Here is a 275-nt window from a genome sequence, read left to right on the forward strand (position 1 = left end):
TACATACATACATACATTAGTGCAGTTTGAGCATGTGTGGCGCTTTAAGATATCTGACAAACAGTCGTCTACAGCCTCTGTTTACCTTGCTATATCATCCGGTGTGCGGTAGGCTTAAAACCTGCACAAGCTTGCAGGATTACCATACGGGGAGAGAGCCATCACTATTTTACGACCATGAAGAAGAAAGCAAGTTGCTTCGCTCATCTGTTCGCAGATGTAACACTCACCTGGGAGCCTTATCTAGGGAATGTCGGTGCGTGTTTTCAGGAAAC

This window comes from Penaeus monodon, chromosome 20 (assembly GCF_015228065.2).
Source record: "Penaeus monodon isolate SGIC_2016 chromosome 20, NSTDA_Pmon_1, whole genome shotgun sequence".
NCBI classification, from domain to species: domain Eukaryota; kingdom Metazoa; phylum Arthropoda; class Malacostraca; order Decapoda; family Penaeidae; genus Penaeus; species Penaeus monodon.